This window comes from Balaenoptera ricei, chromosome 10, assembly GCF_028023285.1.
Source record: "Balaenoptera ricei isolate mBalRic1 chromosome 10, mBalRic1.hap2, whole genome shotgun sequence".
Lineage (NCBI taxonomy): Eukaryota > Metazoa > Chordata > Mammalia > Artiodactyla > Balaenopteridae > Balaenoptera > Balaenoptera ricei.
The window spans coordinates 59,987,635-60,006,160 of record NC_082648.1 but is presented as its reverse complement, the minus strand read 5'-3'; the positions used below and the strand labels follow the sequence as shown (position 1 = coordinate 60,006,160).

Genomic DNA, 18,526 nt, shown 5'->3' with positions numbered 1-18,526 from the left:
TCTCATGTTTCTCTCTTTTAGAGAGGGAAGGTGGAACTAGAGAAGAAGGAAATTCACATTTATTGAGAGTTTACTATATTCCCAGTACTGTGCATTGTCCTTTTACATAGATTATTTCATTTCATCTTCATCAGAAACTTAGGAAATCAGCATGACTATTCCCATCCAGCTGATGAGGAAACTGAAGTTGGAGGCATGAAGCTGCTTACCTAAGGCCACACAGCCAGGGAATGTCAGAGATAGATAGGACTGGACACAGACTCTCCCACTCCCGAGCACAAGCTCATTTCATCACAGCCTACTTCCTTACATGCTTTTTCTTTCTGCTATTCAGAGAATATTAATGTTAGTATTAGAGAATACTAGTGATAATTGGGTTTAATACTGTGATTGTAGAAGTCGATGTATAATTGGCCCAAAGCCTTTATCCTCAATTGGAAATTGGTCCAAACTTCACTTAACCATTTTAAGCTGTGGGGCACTGTCATCAAGGGTGAAATAAAAGATGAGATACCGAGGGTGCCTAGATAAAGTTGTTATCACAAAAATCATCTCTGCACCCCAGGCTGTTCTCTGTTAATAGTGCGTTTTGAAAGAGTATTTGGTCAGATATGGGAGGACTCAGTACCCTCATTTCACACCCTAAATCCATCCATTAGTGTCCAAACAATGTTAGTGATTATCCTCTGGGATACTGAGTGGGAAAGAACTGGCTGAGGCTCTAAAGAAACTTCCTATCGTTTAGGGATCCATTAGGAAAAACTCCTTATTCTTGTAAAAATTTCCTGAACTTTCAGGGCCAGGTTTCTGTGGCGGGCCAGGAGTCAGCCTCAGTTAGGGTGCTGCCAAATTGAGCATTGGCAGCTCATTTGGCTTGGAAGACAAAGAAATGAAAAACAACTGATATTTGTATACTTGAAATTATGAGCTGTTTCTCTAACAAAGAGACCAAACACTTTCGGCTTGTTTTACAGTAAACATACACATTGAACGATCTGGTTGGTTAGCAGCTGGCTGTGCATATGTAGGGCATATGTGAACACATATGGATGTATAAAACTCACATATGTTACATATGTTCACTTAAAAGGACACTGTCAAGTCACTTTATGACTTTTTTTTTTTTGTTCTCTGGGCTCCATTGTTTATAAAATCTTCTTAGAAGCTTAAAAATACAATTTCTATCCCTACTGATTTTTGTTCTTTTCTTTTTTTAAAAACACGTAGTTTGAATGACACTTAAATAAATGGGGCTGGTTCTATTTAAGTAGGATTTGTTAATCCTACTTAAGCATATACAGTAATACATCATCCAATCAGAAATGAAGCACTAAGAGGGAGACAATCCCTTATGAAAAAAAAATAATCATCTTTGGCCCTCAGAGTAGACATTCCAGAATTGAATAGTACTCACAAGATTATTTCCTGGCACCCCAGGGCTTTTAGTTAGTGTTAGACATTACATATAGATACTGGTGACTATGATAAATCCTATTTTTCTATTTTCTAAAATATTTTAGCAATATTTTTCTAGCATCTTCACTAAGCAAAGATCCTTTTAAAATATTCTTGCTTTGGGCAAAAGCTGTGAAGAATCAAATCAGAATGGCCAAAACACCTGGCAAGATGCTCAAAATCATAACCAGTGAGGAAAACAAAAAGTAAAATAATGATGAGTTATCCCTTTACATCCATCAGGCTGGCAAAAAGCAAAAAGCAAAATCATAACATTGCTAGTGGAGATATGAAGAAAAGGGTGCTTTCATATATTGCTGGTGGAAATGGGAATTTTTAAACAGCTTTTTTGGGAAGTAAATCTGGCAACATTTTTTTTAAAACTAAAAATACATCCTTAGCCTTCAATCCAGCATTCCCCTCTTGAGAATCTAACTCATAGGGACAAAAGCACTAGTACATAAGATATAGGCCCAGGATTTCTACAGCAGCATTATTTATTGTAGCAAAACAAACAAACAAAAAAAAGTGAAACCATGTGAATACCCTTCAGTAAGGGACTGTTGTTGAAAAAATTAAGGTATGCCTATACCATGGAATATTATGTAGACTCACAAAAAAGTGAATTGGAGCAATACTAGTTGCTTAGAAGGATTACCACCAGATATTGCTGAGGGAGAAAAGCAAGATGTATAGACGAGTATATTACGAGCCCATTTTATAAATCACTGATCAAAAAACTTTTATAGGTATACGTTTAATCTGTGTATAATTTGTCTAGACACACATTTGTATACGGTCCTATGGTGATGGAAATGGATATGGATGGACACACCCTAGGTCAAGATGGGTTTTCTGGAAGGAGGTGGGAGGAATTGCAGTGGTGACATGTGAGAAAGATAAAGGAAGAGGCTGATATAAGAAAATTAGGTACGAAAGATATGGTCACATTTATGCAAAAGTATACGTATAATACATGCAAAAGAATTTTTGAGATAATAATAGATCATTATCAAAATAAAATATACTGTCTTCCAGTTTTCAGGATCTCCATAGATTAAGATAAAGGAGGATGTAAATGTTCTGGAAGAAGTCAAATAATCATGAAAAAAAATTTGACCTTGAAGATTGGCTGAAGACCATTATGAGTCTAAAGTTTCCAGTGTAAGATCAAGAGCAGCGAGTTGCATTCAATCATTTCAAGGTACTGGTGCCACCAAGTGGTGTCTGAAGCAATTGTTGGTGCCATTTTATTACCCTATCAGTGAAAGAAACTCTTGGCTTACCTATGCCGTGCATAGTAACAAGAGGTCTATGGAGGGCTTCAATTCTCCTTGGGATGAAGCACACACCTATGATCCTGGTACTGACATGAACAGAAAGTATGAAAATGGATAGGGAGCAAAGGCTTTTGCTCTAGAATCTGAGCTCCTATTTGTTTTTCCTATTGGCAGGTGCTCTGCTATGCCCGACCTTCACCTGTCAAGACCCTTGAGAGGTGTTCAATAAGTTATAGCTACTTGGACTAGTTTACAACCTGTCTGACTTCTTTAGCTGCCCTATCTCTTTATATAGGATTGCCACCATCCTAGCTTGGCCTTTCATTTTTTCTTTCCTAGCCATCAGAATGTCTTCATGGGCTTTCCTATCCTCAGTCTGTCTGTGCTCCAATCCAGCCATAACCCACTTTTATACTAAGCTCCCTGAAGTCTTGGTCATTTATCAACACTACTCAAAAGCCTTCAATTGTTTCTCCCTGTCCACGAACAAACTCTGACCTCAGCGCACAAGCTTTCAATAGGGTGACTGTATGTCTCTGTTTGCCTGGGATGGTCCCAGGTTACTACTGCTATCCCAAAGTAATTACTGTGACTTTATTCACTTCCAAAAGTGCTCTGGTTTGGATAACATATTATATGGATACCCTAGCTTTTAACCACTTGGTTCTCCTGCCTCTAATACATACAATAACTAAACTAACAGAAGAATGTATAAAGTTCCTGGTGGATGGAGGAATTGGGTACAGGAAGAGAGTATATCTTTTTCCTCAAATATTCAAAAACTAAATATAAATGACTTGGGATTTATTACCCTATCTAAAATTTGTTTTCTTCTGCCATTTAAATGATAAGTGAGGTTTTTTGTTCTAACTCTAGTAAGAAAATCTACCTTTGTATATTTTTATGTAGCTCTTTTTGTTTCTAACAGATGAGTATAGTCCTATCTGGGACCTGATGAATATCACATTCATAATTTGTTACTCAATGTGAGAAATCTTCAGCTAAGTAATAATATAGAAATTTAAAGAACTCTGAAGAGGTAGAAACACTTATACTGTGAGCTCCTTCAGCAAAATGGCATATCTTTTTAAATCCAGCAATTAGTACAGTGCTTGTATATAAATGCTGTCAAGTAGAAATTAGAGCATTCTCTGCCAGGTTATAGAAATGAAATTTGAGTACTGTATTCTGGTTTAAATATTTTTTTCATCCAGTTTTATTGAGATATAATTGACATACAGCCCTGTATAAGTTTAAGGTGAACAGCATAATGATTTGGCTTACATACATCATGAAGTGATGATCACAATAAATTTAGTGAACATCCGTCATCTCATATAGATACAAAATTAAAGAAATAGAAAAGACTTTTTCTTGTAATGAGAACTCTTACGATTTACTCTTTTGACAACTTTCATATATAACATAGAGCAGTGTTAATTATATTTATCATATCATACATTACCTCCCTAGTACTTATTTATCTTATAACTGGAAGTTTGCACATTTGACTTCCTTCATTCAATCCCCCCTCCCCATACTCCCCACCTCTCATGACCACAAATCTGATCTCTTTTTCTATGAGTTTGTTTGTTTGTTTTTGAAGTATAATTGACTTACAACACCATTAGTTCCTGTTACACAACATAGTGATTTGATAATTGTATACATTTCAAACTGATCACCACAATAAGTTTAGTTATTCCCTACACTGTACATTTCAGACCCATGACTCATTTACAGCAACTGGAAGTTTGTACATCTTAAACTCCCTCTTTGAGTTGATCCTATTGCAGACTCTCCATGCTTCCTGGACCTGGATGTCTGTTTCCCTTCCCAGGTTAGGAAAGTTTTCAGCTATTATGTCTTCAAGTGTGTTCTCTGCCCCTTTCTCTCGCTCTTCTCCTTCTAGGACCCCTATAATGCAAATGTTAGTATGCCTGATGTTGTCCCAGAGGTCTCTTAAACTGTCCTCATTTCTTTTTTTTCTTTTGTCTTCTTTCTGTTCAGCTTCAGTGATTTCCACTACTCTGTCTTCCAGCTTGCTGATCTGTTCCTCCGTATCATGTAATCTACTGTTGATACCTTCTAATGTATTTTTCATTTCAGTTATTGTATTACTTCATCTCTGTTTGTTCTAACTCTTTGTTAAAAAATTCTAACTTCTCACTCTGTTCGTCCAATCTTCTCCTGATTTCTTTGAATACCTTTATGATCATTACCTTGAACTCTTTGTCGGGTAGACTGCATATCTCCTCTTTACTTAGTTCTTCTTCTGGGGTTGTATCTTGTTGCTTCTCTTTGAACACGTTCCTTTGTCATCTCATTTTTATTTCTATGTGTTTAGTAGGTTGGTTACATTTCCTGACCTTGGAGAAGTGGCCTTTTGTAGGAGACATCCTGTGTGTCTCAGCAGCACACTCCCCTCTGGTCACCAGAGTTATATGCTCTAGGGGTGCCCCCTCTGTGGGCTGAGTGTGCCCTTCTATTGTGGCAGGCTGACTACTGTGGGTGGTCTGGTAGGTGTGGCTGGCCCTGGACTGGTTGGTTGCCAGGCTGTGCCTTGTATGGAGGCTGTTGGCCTCTGGTTGGCAAGGCTGGGTCATGAGATGCCTGGCTGTGGAGCCCAGGGAGGAAATGGGGTGATCCCAGGGCTAGTGCTGGCCCACTAGTAGGTGGAGCCTGGTTTTGGGGTGGGTGGTTACAGGGCTGAGGTTCCTGGATCTAGTGTTGGCCTGCTAGTGGGTGGAGCCAGTTCCTGACCCAGCTAGCTGCAGGATCTGGGCTGTCCCAAAGCTGGTGCTGGCCCACAGGTGAGTGGGGCTGGATCAGGGCATGGCTGGCTGAGGGGTCCAAGGTGTGTTGGAGCTAGTGTTAGCCTGCTGGTGAGTGGGCTGCGTGCTGACATGGCAGGCTGCAGGGCTGTGGTGGTCCTGGGACTGGTATCTGCCTACCGGTGGGCAGAATTGGGTCCTGGGGTCTCTAGCTGTAGGACCTGGGGTCCCAAGGCTGGTGCCCACTGGCTGGTGGGCAGGGCCGTGGCCCAGGGTGTCCTGGGGCTGTTGCTTGCTCACTGGTGGTTGAGGCTGGGTCCTGGGGTTAGTGCCAGCTCACTGGTATTTGTTACAGTTTCCAGAGTAGACTCTCATGTTCCAGAAGAGAAGTGTGGATCATCTCCATCTTTATACCTCCACGGGCTTCCCTCTGCCTATGGACAAAGTCCAAACCCTTTGGCAGAGCATGCGAGACTGTTGTGCGTCTCCTTTTGCCTGTGAAATATCCGTCCTCAGCTTTCCTGGGAGCCGTACAACTCCAGGAAATACCCAGATCCAATGCCCGCAGGCTTGCAGGGCTGTTACTCAAGAAGCCCTCTGCTCCCCTGGCCAAGCTAGACCAATTCTCTCCTGAACATTTTCAATTTTGAATACAGAGAAGGAAGGATTGAAAGTAGTTGGAAGCGATTTGTTTCAGGTACATATTGTAGATTCTGTTGCTGACACGTATTCTAGAGTAAGGCACGCTAAGAAAATTGACCATTTGCTCCTGTTACCTGGATTCCCTTAATTGTCCTGGATTCTTTGAAAGACCTGCTTATTCAATGTTTTCTTTGCTTCTGTATGTTATCCGCAACTTTTCAATAAATTGTCTTCTCCTTTCCCTTGTTTTCTTTGGCTTAAGTTGACAAAACTTTGTTTGTCCTGACTAGATGAAACTGCTAACCAAACAGAACTGACAGAAAATTCTTTGGTAATCTGACCCAGAGGTAGTTTGCCAGATGCCATCTTCTGACTTAGGTTCCTAAAATGGTTCATGTTTTCTCATGAAACGTAAAAGACTCAGAAAAGTCTTTCTTATATGCCGAATGAATTCCTATTCCTCTAATGCTGGGATCAGGCACCCCTTTGGTAAGGCTTCCCTGGCGCCTTTCCACACACAGTTATAGGCTCTTCCTTCCCTGATCCTTGTGCATCCTGTGTGTACATAGCAAGATTAAGAGTCAACTTTTATTACCTGTCCAAAACCATGCTAAGCATTTTTAATTCATTAATTTACTTCTTCCTACTGTCTAATAAAGGTAAGTATGGTTATTAACATTCCATATTATGCATGATGAAACAGGGGCAGAAAGGTTAAGTAACACCCTAAAGCCCAGCTAGTAAGTGGCACAGCTAGGATCTTAACCTAGCCAGTCAGACTGTGAACCACTGTGTTCTACTGCCTCTCAGAGGTTCTTTATGATGGTCTTTTTATTTATTTATTTATTTATTTATTTTTTTTTTAGTTATTTCTGAGATATACATTTTAAAGTAATAAATAGGATTATTACTTATAACATTATACCAGAACATATAAGATTTTTAGAAATTTCATGTAATGTCTGAAACATTTATATTAACATATTTCCATACATATTTCCATACAAGTACAAATATAAGATTTTTAGAAATTTCATGTAATGTCTGAAACATTTATATTAACATATTTCCATACATATTTCCATACAAATACAAATATGATTTTTAGAAATTTCATGTAATGTCTGAAACATTTATATTAACATATTTCCATACATATTTCCATACAAATACAAATATAAGATTTTTAGAAATTTCATGTAATGTCTGAAACATTTATATTAACATGTTTCCATACAAATAACCCAATGAAAGTTTAGTATTAGTTGTTTTGTTTGTTTTTTTATACTGCAGGTTCTTATTAGGCATCAGTTTTATACACATCAGTGTATACATGTCAATCCCAATCGCCCAATTCAGCACACCACCATCCCCACCCCACCGCAGTTTTCCCCCCTTGGTGTCCATATGTCCATTCTCTACATCTGTGTCTCAACTTCTGCCCTGCAAACTGGCTCATCTGTACCATTTTTCTAGGTTCCGCATACATGCATTAATATACGATATTTGTTTTTCTCTTTCTGACTTACTTCACTCTGTATGACAGTCTCTAGATCCATCCACGTCTCAACAAATGACTCAATTTCGTTCCTTTTTATGGCTGAGTAATATTCCATTGTATATATGTACCACATCTTCTTTATCCATTCGTCTGTTGATGGGCATTTAGGTTGCTTCCATGACCTGGCTATTGTAAATAGTGCTGCAATGAACATTCGGGTGCATGTGTCTTTTTGAATTACGGTTTTCTCTGGGTATATGCCCAGTAGTGGGATTGCTGGGTCATATGGTAATTCTATTTTTAGTTTTTTAAGGAACCTCCATATTGTTCTCCATAGTGGCTGTATCAATTTACATTCCCACCAACAGTGCAAGAGGGTTCCCTTTTCACCACACCCTCTCCAGCATTTGTTGTTTGTAGATTTTCTGATGATGCCCATTCTAACAGGAGTGAGGTGATACCTCATTGTAGTTTTGATTTGCATTTCTCTAATAATTAGTGATGTTGAGCATCTTTTCATGTGCTTCGTGGCCATCTGTATGTCTTCTTTGGAGAAATGTCTATTTAGGTCTTCTGCCCATTTTTGGATTGGGGTGTTTGTTTCTTTGATATTGAGCTGAATGAGCTGTTTATATATTTTGGAGATTAATCCTTTGTCCGTTGATTCATTTGCAAATATTTTCTCCCATTCTGAGGGTTGTCTTTTCGTCTTGTTTATGGTTTCCTTTGCTGTGCAAAAGCTTTGAAGTTTCATTAGGTCCCATTTGTTTATTTTTGTTTTTATTTCCATTACTCTAGGAGGTGGATCAAAAAAGATCTTGCTGTGATTTATGTCAAAGAGTGTTCTTCCTATGTTTTCCTCTAAGAGTTTTATAGTGTCCAGTCTTATATTTAGGTCTCTAATCCATTTTGAGTTTATTTTTGTGTATGGTGTTAGGGAGTATTCTAATTTCATTCTTTTACATGTAGCTGTCCAGTTTTCCCAGCACCACTTATTGAAGAGACTGTCTTTTCTCCATTGTATATCTTTGCCTCCTTTGTCATAGATTAGTTGACCATAGGTGCGTGGGTTAATCTCTGGGCTTTCTATCTTGTTCCATTGATCTATGTTTCTGTTTTTGTGCCAGTACCATATTGTCTTGATTACTGTAGCTTTGTAGTATAGTCTGAAGTCAGGGAGTCTGATTCCTCCAGCTCCATTTTTTTGCCTCAAGACTGCTTTGCCTATTCGGGGTCTTTTGTGTCTCCATACAAATTTTAAGATGATTTGTTCTAGCTCCGTAAAAAATGCCATTGGTAATTTGATAGGGATTGCATTGAATCTGTAGATTGCTTTGGGTAGTATACTCATTTTCACAATGTTGATTCTTCCAATCCAAGAACATGGTATATCTCTCCATATGATGGTCTTTTTAAATGTGTTCACATGCTTATCTCCACCTCCAGGCTGAGATTCTGTTGAGGGCAAGGATTTTTGCTTTGTTCAACTTTGTAATTCCATGTCACAGCGTGTGCGTAGCACATCAAAAGAGTCAGTAAATGAGAGAATGAACCAATGAATAAATTCCCCCTTTTTTAAAAAAAATTTTATTTATTTATTTATTTATTTATTTATGGCTGTGTTGGGTCTTCGTTTCTGTGCTAGGGCTTTCTCTAGTTGCGGCAAGTGGGGGCCACTCTTCATCGCGGTGCGCGGGCCTCTCACTATCGCGGCCTCTCTTGTTGCGGAGCACAGGCTCCAGACGCGCAGGCTCAGTAATTGTGGCTCACGGGCCCAGTTGCTCCGCGGCATGCGGGATCTTCCCAGACCAGGGCTCGAACCCGTGTCCCCTGCATTGGCAGGCAGATTCTCAACCACTGAGCCACCAGGGAAGCCCCTAAATTCCCCTTTTGATGCATGCAATTTATTTCCTCATTCTAAGATACATGTTTTAAAAACTTTCTGAAATTAGAAAATATCTTACAAATGATATATATATATTTAATAGGGTGCCTCTTTGCCCTTCACCATCTTGGAAAACAATATTAAAGTGGTACATCCCACAATCCATGGAGTCAAGGAAATATGAGGATCATTTTGGTCATCCAAAATGATCCAATGCCGATAGCATTTGGTTTGCTATCGGCAAACCATAGCAATTGAGCTCCTTCTTACTGGTGCCTCCCTTCTGAAGCATCATCTCTATCTGTCTGTCTCACTCTTACTGAATTGGGTTGTTCCTATTCATTTCAGAGAACCTCATGAATTTCCCCCCCAAAGACCAGGGCTGTGACCATAGTTGGACAATTGTTTGTTACCATGGTGAATTAATATGACCTTGAAAGGGGCCAAGACAGGTTTCAGATATCAGAGAAAATCAGTTTGGAAACAGTTTTAATCTGGGACAGGGCCTGGGCCTTTGTTGGTAAGGGGTCAAGCGCATAAAAAAGGGGCCATGCTTTGATTACCTTCTGTACCTGACTCAAGGTGTGATCGCAGAATGTTTCAGTGACATTGCTTTATTTTCTCTCTTTTCATCACAGTTTACCTGCCCTTGCATATGGGCTCCTTTTTAAAAAACTGAAGTACAATTGATTTATAATATTATCATATGAGCCACTTTTGAAGAATATACTCAGGAAGGCTAATCATTTTTCTCTTTCCCCAGTTCTAGGTCTGAATAACACGATCAGTGTGGTTTTCTTCACGTGCCTATTCCTTTCCTCTTAATCGTGACCTATATTAGAATGACAACTGCATATTTTAGGTGCTGTTGCTTAAACGTCTCTTGGATTTGCTCCGATTTTTTTCGGTCCCAGAGAAATAGCTGCTAAATTGCTGACCTTGTTCACTGCTCCTGCTTGCCCTCTCTAGTCCTTCCTCTCTACTAGTTTTGACTAGTTACTATAGTAAAACCAATCCAGTCTACTCAGTCACTTGTTTAAAATACGTGTACTGCTTCTCCGTTACTTTCCAAATGGAGACCCTTGCCCGTAAGCGGATATTCACAACCTGGTTTCTGTTGGGATTTAATGGAAAGACTCTATACCATATTTTTTCAGTGTTAGGATGTCACGGGTATCAAGTTACCCTACCAATTTAATGTAACATTTTCAAGGAGAAACAATTAACAGACAAAAAAAAAAGGCTTTTTTTGGTTTTGTTTTCAAACAAGTATATTAAAATGCATGGTGAGACCTCAGTAGCTAGTACTTGGTTAGTAATTTTCCAAAGTTTAATTCTTTCAGGTCAGCTGGAGGCCTCTTTTAATTGTTGTGAGTGAATGCCTAACCAGAGATCTGCAGAGGTGACTTTTTTTTTCCTCAGAGACTTTGATTGTTATTTGCAGGAGAGAAAATGAAGCAAATGTTCCTTATTCTGTGCAAAACATTTAATTGGTTTACCTCAGTTATATAAGTGTGAGAAAGTATGAATCATTTTCCTGATGGAAGGGTATAACTAGCTCTTTTATATTTCGACCTGTTTAAACCAAAATCCAGGAAAGCTTCCTTCATCCTGGGGGAGGAGGTGGTGTTGGGCACGGTGCTGTCTACTTACGTGATGAAGGAAGGCCCGGTGCTCTGGGAAGTGCCTGTACAGGTCACCAGAAAGCAAGCATCCGATGTAGGACAGCTGGGACCTCGGCTCCAGCTGCGACCACAGGGCAGAGGAGGGCGAAGGGTCCTTTATCAGTGGGACCTTAGAGTGCGGCTCTTGCAGTCCCAGAGCCTTACATCCAAAGAAGCCTAACTCCAGAGGGTTCTATAATTAGGAAACCAATAAGCCTCTTGACCCCAGAACATTTGTTTTTCATATTTTACTTTTTATTAGTCATCTGGCAAAAAAGAGATATTTTAAGGCTTGAGTACTGATTTGAGTCGCACATACTATAAAGCCCCTCATCTCCACCTCTCCCCATCCCTGAAAAACCAAAGTGACAGCTTCTTTAAAGACTTAGCCTGTTGCTGTTACTTCATATCAGCTGGAGTTTATACTCCCAGCATGAGTCTATCATCGTAAGTTAGGATTGGGTTGTAAGAACTATTTCAGTTTCTTCTTGGCCCATAGCTACCTCTTGCCTTAAATACAGTATTCATAGAAAGTACATTTAAGTGCAGCTTCCAAGTTCAGGGATTCTTTTAATGGGCTGCATCTCATGTGACATAGCAAAGATGGTGCAACCTCCACTCAGAAGCCAAGTTGAGAGGTGACAGAGCTCCTGCAGACCTCACCAAAGACACACATCTATAATGGGACCAGAACTACAGAAAAAATCACAATGGATTGAATTGTGTTTCTCTCCCTTCAGATTTTAGGAGAAAGAGGCAAATAGCCGTAGCATAACTTTACAAAGAGATTTATTTAAAAATTTTAAACCAAGCAAATAATTTTGAAGCTATATCTTATATGTGTCTCTCATCACCTAGAAGGAAGGTAACAAGAAAAAAACAGTGCCTGGCACATTACGGTACTCAATAATGATTTTGTAAATGAATAAAGCTTGCTCTCTTTATACATTTAGCTGACTCCCTGTACCTTCTCACTCTTTTAGCTTCACTGTTTTTTTCCATATGTACTTATCTTTAATGTCCAGAATGTTAATGTTAATCATAATGGCTGATACTTACAAACTTACATAGAATTACTGTTATTAAGCTCTCTCTCCATATATATATATACATATATACATATGTGTGTATATGTGTGTGTGTGTATGTGTGTGTATATCTCCACGCAATAACCCTAATAGCCTAAGAATTAGGTATTATTCTTCTTCTAACCTTAAAGACATGGGACTGAGGCATAGAAAGGGTTAAAAAAACTTGCAAAGTCACAATAAGTGACAAGATTCAAATCTAAACAGAGTCACTGCTAGGTCCTCAGTTACCAAAAAATCCCCTAAATCTGTTCCTCCAGGCCTGCTTACTTGAAGTAGGAAAGTGAATCCAGGTCTCTCAGTGACTGGGGACAGGAGATTGTTGTATAACCTCAGTTTACCAGGAACCCAATGATTATGCCCTGGATTCTGGCTTTGCAGGGTTTTTAAATTGAGACTAGCATAATCTGGTCTCTTCAGAAAAGTTGACACTGATTGGAAGCCTGCTCTGTGCCTGGTGCTGTCCTGAGCCCTCTTCTAGACAGCGTGTCATGGTATTCCCACAACAAACCTACATGGGTAAGAATTCCTACCCACGTTTCACAGATGAGGACTTTGAGTCTTGGGAAGTAGACATCACTTTCCTGAGGTCACACTGCTGTTAGATGGCTGAGCTGGAAGTCAAATCTGGAACCATCTGACTCTAGAGTTTATTTCATCTCTGTTGTTACCCCCTATTTTTTAGGCATTTCCAATCAATCTGCCTTTCCAACACTGTTAGTGGCAATATGGTAATTAATGTATATTTTAATGAGCTGAATGTTCCAGAGAGAATTTCTTGAGCTTTGTTCCTACCACAAAGTATTAGTGAAGCAAATGGTAGGAAATCTTGTCAAACTCAAATTGGGATTATTCCTTTTATGCATTTTTCTTGCGCCTGGTTGATTAACCATTACAACCATTACATTAGTATTGAATAACCAATGTATTCTGGTTACAAATGTGAGAAAAAATATATAAGCAAAAGGATCTTGTAGGCAGTCAGCTCAGTGTATCATTACACTGCAGATTTCATTATGGGGTATTCTGAATGAAAATGTATACTTCCGAAATTCCCAATTAACTTTGGCTTTGTTACTAGACTACAGTTGACCTTTTAGTTTAATGTTAGCTATTATTAACACAGGAAGAATGCTCAATCACATTTCTGTGTTTATAAGCATTGCAAAGGTAAAGGTTCTGGTTTCCAACTTTGAATTGAGGGGGAGTGCAATAAATGCTATGGAATGAATGGCAAGAATCCACTTAGCCTGAGTTATGAAACTGACAGTTTGGGTGCTTCCTCCTTGTTGACCTTCTTTCTCCTTCTTGAATGCCTGATTCCCCCCCCCGCCCCCCCCCCTCCCCCCGCTTGCTCCAAGCTCTGAGTGAAATAATCTGATCAACATGAACATTGGTGACTTAACGAGTTTGTTTTTTTATTTTATTTTATTTATTTATTTATTTATTTATGACTGTGTTGGGCCTTCGTTTCTGTGCGAGGGCCCCCTCCAGTTGCGGCAAGCGTGGGCCACTCCTCATCACGGTGCGCGGGCCTCTCACTATCCCGGCCTCTCCCGTCGCGGAGCACAGGCTCCAGACGCGCAGGCCCAGCAGTTGTGGCCCACGGGCCCAGCCGCTCCGCGGCATGTGGGATCCTCCCAGACCAGGGCCCGAACCCGTGTCCCCTGCACTGGCAGGCAGACTCCCAACCACTGCGCCACCAGGGAAGACCACGAGTTATTTTTTTGAGAAGTATTTGCAATTTCCAAAGGGAGTTAGCCTGAGTGTACATGTAGAATTTTTCTATCCACAAGGAGCAGGGGGCCTCTAAGACCTGTCAGACCAGTTTGGGAGCGGGTGACTACTGAGATACTAGATAAGCTGTTAGCTGGGAGAACGCTGCGTTTCATGTGCAGACATCAACGTGGCATTGCCTGTATCGTGTGCTGGCTTCCGCCTTTATCTTTCCTTTCATCTCACGGTGATTCTGTGGCAAGGGCAGCATCAGCGATCAGAGATCCTGCCACCTGGCTTTGGACTACTGCTTGCCTTTGTCTCAGTGCCACATGTGAGATGTTTGGTTTTGGTTTTTTTCCCTCCCTCAGTGTATTCACTTTGTGCAGTGTCCCTGATCCACGGACACAACTACCATACCTTGCCAAGGGTTATCAGTGCTGAGAACGTTTAATAATCACACAATGTAACTCAAACAGACATCTCAACAGAGTCCAGATGAAAAACCTCTATAATTTCCTAACATTTATCTAGAGATTGGCAAACTAAGGCCCTTGAGCCAAATTCTGGAGAACTCTTTCTTTTGTACACCGAAGAGCTAAGAATGGTTTTTACATTTTTAAACAGTTGGAAAAGAAAAGAAGAACAATATTTTGTGATATGTGAAAATTATATGAAATTTAAATATCAGTGACCATAAAGTTTCGCTGGAGCAGAGCCACACTCTTCATGTATATATAGTCTGTGGCTGCTTTTGTACAATAATGGTAGGGTTGAGTAGCTTTGACAAAGGCCTGCAAAGCTGAAAATATTTATTATCTGGCCTTTACAGGGAAAGTTTGCTGAATCCTGATTTAGTCACTCATCTGGCATCTACCAGGAGAGCTGCCTGGAAATCATTGTGAAGCAGATCCGTGCCATTTTCCCCTTGTAGGCATTTGTTTTCCCTGGAAGTTCTGCCAGCTTGATTAGTTGCGTCAGTGGATATTAACACTGGACAAGGAAGCTCATATTTGCCTGTGCTGCTGAGCTATCTAGGTTGCCTAGTAATGGTTGTGTGTTACCAGTTGCCTGGGAATAATGAAATAGAAATAGAAGGAGCTATAACTGCAAGTTAACATTATTAGTTTTACAATGTAATTTTTCTGTTCTGTATATATTTCAGTAGCTGAGTTTAAAAACCATTATGGTTACAGAACAAAGCAAGACAAAGATAGTTCCTACTCATTTGGAAAACATGAACAAATGAAGGCCCAGAGAATTTAGACAGCCTTTCTAATATCATACAGCTACTGAATAGGTCTAGAAACTAGATATCTGACACCTCACTGCATTATGCTGCTTCTCATGAATGGAACTGCCATATGTACGACATTGTGTAGAATACGCTTATAGATTTCAGACTGAGGTTCTTCTTTTTACTCATTTCCCTGGAAAAGCAATGTACGGGCATTTAACTAATTAAATTAGGCCTAATCTATTCACTTTCTTCATTAGTAGGTAATTAAAAGATTCTTGGGGGAATTTTTTTCCAACTCTTTCACTGGAGAGGGCGAGACTGTTATTAGATGAAGCTTGGAACTAATACTGAATGCATCTATGGCCTCTAGATTCTCACCCCCAATCAGTGTATCACAGATGCATACACTTCTGATCTACACAGATTTTTAAATTTTTTTCTGGAGACAAGACCCTCTTAAAATATAGGATGTGCTTATGTGGTGATATACCTGTGATCCAGGGTGCTATGTACATATACTTTGCTACCAGTGGTTGTAGCAGTGTGAGTTAAGAGTTAATGGTTTTTGACACTGTACTTTTTGCACTGCTAGGTTTTTATAACTATAAACATACCTCCTGGAGATGCTGAGTCTCTACTCTTTTAAATATTTTGCCCCAATAAAGAAGCATGTTTGCAAAGTTGCATCCTAGGGATTTCAAAGGAACAATGCCAAGCTTCTGACCTTAGCGAGTATTTCTTTATATATGGAAATTCACAAGGAAAAAAAGAGGACCGTATGTGTGAAATTAAAAAGAATTGAAAGATTAATGCTATACATCCAAAATGTGTGTAAATTTAGTGTCAGCATTTCCTTTAATTGATTTTCAGGATTCGGTCTTGGCAGTTCTGCTTTATTGATGGTGATTCTATGTCTAATGTATGGAGGAACATCTGATTAGTTTATTAAAGCAGAGTGTATTTATGCTCATCTTAACAGCTAAAATGTTTTCTTTAATTTGTTCTTTAACTTTTGTCTATATGTCTTTGTTTTTTTTGCATTAAATAGTTTGTTGAATCCTAACCAATTTGAAACATAGTGTAGTGAAGTAAGATTATTCAAATAATGGTGGAGCGGGGCGGAGCAGGTGGGGCGGGGCTGCGCAGGAGGAGGGCGCGTGGTGGCGCTTTACGGGTTCCAGCCTGAAGAGTGTGGGCTCATTGGCCAAATGATGTCACAATAGATAACGTGAGTAAGATACGTCACATTATTTCATATACTGAAGCCAGCAGAGCAAATGGATACTTCCTGTCTCTGCACCAACTCCTGTCCCAGGGTAACTGACTTATGCTAATGATAATACAGCTATTATGTTGATTAGTTATGCCAAAAAAAAAAAAAAAAAGGACCATGGCAAACCGTTATAAAAAATTCTCAATTGATGACTAATAAGAACCTGCTGTATAAAAAAATTAATTAAAATTCAAAAATTCTCCCTCCCTCCCTTCCTCCCTCCTTCTTTCCTTCCTTTTTAGTTGTTAAAGCTTGTTTGTTCTCCCTATAAAAAATACACTCTTGTTGTTCATCTACTCATACTCACCTGGGAGAAACAACAATTAACTTTGAACATGGAGACAGGTGGCTGGGCAGACTTAGCACAAATCTGGTTAATCAAGTCTAGTCTGGAAACAAAACAAAAAAGAACACTCAGTATTAATGTGAGAGAAGAGACCTGCATTGCAGCTGTTCTCACTAAGCTCATTGAAGATATTTTAAATGAAACAAACTGTTTGCTTTGATGAAACTGTAACATATGATGTAGTTTGAAAAGGGAGGAGAGTACAAATCTCTGAAAGTCACACAAGTGATGAGATTTTTAATTTTGAGTGTTTTCCTTGGGTGTGACAGCCTCATATTTGGGATGTTTAGCATGATTATGAATGTGGAACTGTTTTGTATTTTAAAGTCGATTCTGGGTTTAGCTGGTATCGGTGTGCAAATTTATTCTTTATTTGCTAACAAGGTAAGCTTGAATAGTTTCTAGAATCTTCCTTGTGGAAAGAAAAAAGTCTGTTAAAGTAGGCAGAGCTTTCTGAAGATGGTGTGTATAGCATGCACAAACATACTCTATTTTTTGATGTCCTTAGTGTATCTGGGTTTGGAGTATACAGCAAGATAACCTTAGAAGGAAAATATAATTTTATATGATTTTTAAAAGAATTGAATTATCCTTTTCTAACTCCTGAGCGTGTGACTTATTAAAATGGCTCTGTGCTATGCCAGTCCTCTGTCTGCTCCAACTGAAATAAACAAACAAGGGCTCTTTCAACAGCCAAAGAATAAGATGTGAGGAAAGTTAAAACCATGATTAAACAGTTCAGGTAGTGGAAATTTCTTACAAAATTTTTTTTGGGGAAAGGAGGTCCCAAGGACAGTTTTCACATTGATTCTACTTCAAAAAATCTCAAGGTCAGGATAATTTTGTAAGGCAAATTTTCCATGGAAAACAGAGTATTGTTTCCTGGTTCTTTGGGAGAAAAGGTTGTCCTTTGAATATTGCAAGGCAGAGAAACTCATGATTAGCACTACTGCTTTAGCGGGAAAGAAATGAAGTTGTTCAGGGAAATGCCTTTGTCTTTTAAAAGGACCAGGCATATCTATTTGCAGCATCCACTTGGGATTGGTGAACCTTGTGTGGTACAATGTGAGACTTATGAAGGAGTAATTGTTGTATGATCTTATATTTATGCGCAATGAGCATTCTTGTTCTGTTCCTTTATCATAAAAAATGAGCTGAGTTTAACCTATCAACTCTTGCATTTACATTACGTGGGAATTAGGATGCACTTTGTGTGTCTCCATATAATAGTATGCATATATAATTTCCTAACTTGAAGCCATCGAGTGTCTTTAAAAAAATTAATGAGAAATATTTACCTATCACCTTTGGGCCACATACATAACAGCAACAGATAAGGGGAATTCAGCTCTACACACTGTTATATTCCCAGCTATAGTATTCAGAGCTGGTTTTATTGCTGCACTTTCTCCCAAACTCTTAGTCAGTTCTGAGCTGTTTAAAGCAGGGCATGTCACTTAGCCAATCTGAATCCCAATTTTTTCCATAAAACATGGATAATCGTGTATAACTCGTGTTATTGCTAAATTTGATAAAGTAACATAGAGCTCTGGCATATAAGCACATGTACACACACATACGTAGTCATCTCCAAACCCTAAAGAATTCAGGAAGAATGTTTGTAATAGGAGGGGGGTTTATATAAGCTTTGTAGTGGATGTC

At 39.2% G+C, this 18,526-nt stretch overlaps 1 protein-coding gene across 20 annotated transcripts in view; it reads left to right on the top strand.

Moving 5' to 3' along the window:
• Positions 1-18,526, top strand: part of TSPAN8 (tetraspanin 8) — a 253,327-nt gene that overhangs the window by 174,415 nt on the left and 60,386 nt on the right. Inside the window, exon 4 of one of the 20 annotated variants that reach the window (XM_059936511.1) lies at positions 2,494-2,659. The exons of the other annotated variants lie outside the window; for them this stretch is intronic. The gene's annotated coding sequence lies outside the window, so the exon portion shown is untranslated. The remainder of the gene's footprint in view (positions 1-2,493; positions 2,660-18,526) is intronic. 20 annotated transcript variants of the gene reach the window in all.